The sequence below is a fragment of the Pundamilia nyererei genome, unplaced genomic scaffold (genome assembly GCF_000239375.1).
Source record: "Pundamilia nyererei isolate P.nyererei 1_Seehausen unplaced genomic scaffold, PunNye1.0 scaffold00259, whole genome shotgun sequence".
NCBI classification, from domain to species: Eukaryota; Metazoa; Chordata; class Actinopteri; order Cichliformes; family Cichlidae; genus Pundamilia; species Pundamilia nyererei.
The window spans coordinates 738,180-740,535 of record NW_005187660.1 but is presented as its reverse complement, the minus strand read 5'-3'; positions in this window follow the sequence as shown (position 1 = coordinate 740,535).

Sequence of the window (2,356 nt, the reverse complement as noted above, 5' to 3'; positions counted from 1 at the left end):
GGGGGGGGTAAAAACCTGGGAGTGGTGGAGGAGCCAGAGGTGGTGCATACTGTTGGTTTGTGAATAGAGGGGCGACTTCACCTTAGGTTAGACTTTTAGATCCCTGCTTAAAAAAACTGATAGTGAGATGTTTGAAAAAAGAGTTTTCACAGATTTTAGTTTGGAGGAGCTGAACCGGCCGTGGCTGCTCCCCGTGGACCCAGCGCCATGGGGTTATTCTACAAACTCCACTGTGAGGCGTACTCCTCTGCTTGTGCCTGCGTCTATCATGTGTGTTTGACATGTTTGGATGGCTCAACAAGTGAATTAAAGAACTTTCACCTGGTACGACTGAGTGTTCCTCATTTTGTTTTTATGTTTCAGCTGTGTGATGGGAAGGGTTTTGTTTTTGATCTTTGAGTTTCAGCTCTGTGTGTGTTGAGTTGCATTAAGATCAGGAGTTTTATAACCTCTTGACTGTTTCTGGCAACAGTTTTGTGGGACCTTGACTGTTAGCTTGGAAACCAGAAGAATAAACAAACATGCCTGTATAGCCTGCACAGCCACTCAGTGGACAGTTGTTAGCTTCTCAGTCACACTGATAGTTTTCTGTCTGGTACAAAGCAAAGCTAGTAGAAGAAAACGGTTTACTTGTATCTTCTGACCCAGGAGGACGACTGCAGACTCATGGACTGCTGATAAAAGCTGCCAAAGCCACATCAGACTACTTGGACAGTCTCTTGTGTGTGGTTCATGCTGCAGTCTGGCATCAGCAGGTGTTCTCCTGTCAGTATGCTGCAAATAAGGAAGCCATGAACATTAATAGGCTGATTGTAACTTGTAAGGTGTCTGTGATACTAAATGAAGACACTAGTCTCATTTATCACGACCGCAGGATTACGAGTAAATGTTGAATCCAGTTCTTTGCCTCTGCAGGAACGACTTACATGTGACGAGACTTTCAGGAAATGCTGCATTGCTGACTTTTAACATAACCCACCTGCCTCCAGCTCACCCTCACCCTGGCCTCCTTCACAGCATCCATGAACCTCCTCTGAGGGCTACATGCATAAAACATATATAAACATTAACATGATCAGTGTGAAACATCACAGATTCAGTGGGCTGTTAGAAACTAGACACTTATTCAGGTTTAATAAAATGAGAAGTAGCAGAAACTTTGAAAGTTAACTGCAGTAAAAATGTGATGCTTCTCCCAAGAACAGCAGGACTCATAAGTTTAGTGCACACGTATAGTTAAAGTACTATATATGGGCTTCTAGTTAAACAGAACTCGCTCACCTAAAATGCAAAATGAGTGTGCGATGGCATGAAATCCTAAATTCACGTGTGACTAAAGGACAAATTAGGGTGAAACTAAGTGTGAGTAGGAGTGAATCTACTCGCTTTTAAAAAGTGATGCACTTGCTGACAGGTTACTATCATCAGAAAAAGGCTGCTGCCCTCCTCTGGCAGCATTTATCCATTACAGCCATCCACCGCTGACGATAACGGCGTGGAAGTGGATTCCTGCAGGTGCCATCGTGCACGGAGCTGGAGCAAGAACCTGCTGGGTTTTCACGTGTGTTGTCCTTTACAGGGACCTTACTGATGGTTGGATTCTCTGCATATTGAGAAACATCAGTGACAATGTGTGATAACTTTATCAGGTAGCAATAAGCATGTTTGGGTGTTTTCTGATTAACCCTCTGGGCTCTGGCCTTGGTGGCCACTTCACTTTTTTCAACCATTTTCCCAAATGTGTGTATTTTTTTCAGATTTTTTAATTTTCAACATCAGCTGCTTAATAATGTCAATAATATTCACTATACACCAAATTGTTCCTCTTGACTCTATCGTGGCCATTTTTGGCCAATTGAAACCCATTGTAACCACCTTTTTTGATCCCTTGTTATTGGCAGTACTATATCCTGCGATTTAGATCAAATTGCTTTCATTCTAAACTCAACACATGAAAGTTGTAGTTTTTAATGTTTTTTACCAAATTACATCATTTACCCATTTTTGGCCAAACAAGCGATTTTGATGGCTTACCACCAGTGTTGGTCAAGTTACTTGAAAAAAGTAATCAGTAACTAATTACTGATTACTTCCCCAAAAAAGTAATCCCATTACTTTACTGATTACTTATTTTCAAAAGTAATTAATTATTAGTTACTTTTTAAAAACACGATTTACAACCTGAACAGGTGATAAAGTGATAGATCTTTCAGCCCAATTCTACTTTTTCTGCATAATCCATCATACAAAATGTAATCGGATGGAAAAGCCTCTTTTTAAAACTTGTTTTATCCGTTTTAATCTTTTAACTTTATGCATCAAGCAAAAATTTAATTATATGCATCATTCTCTGACT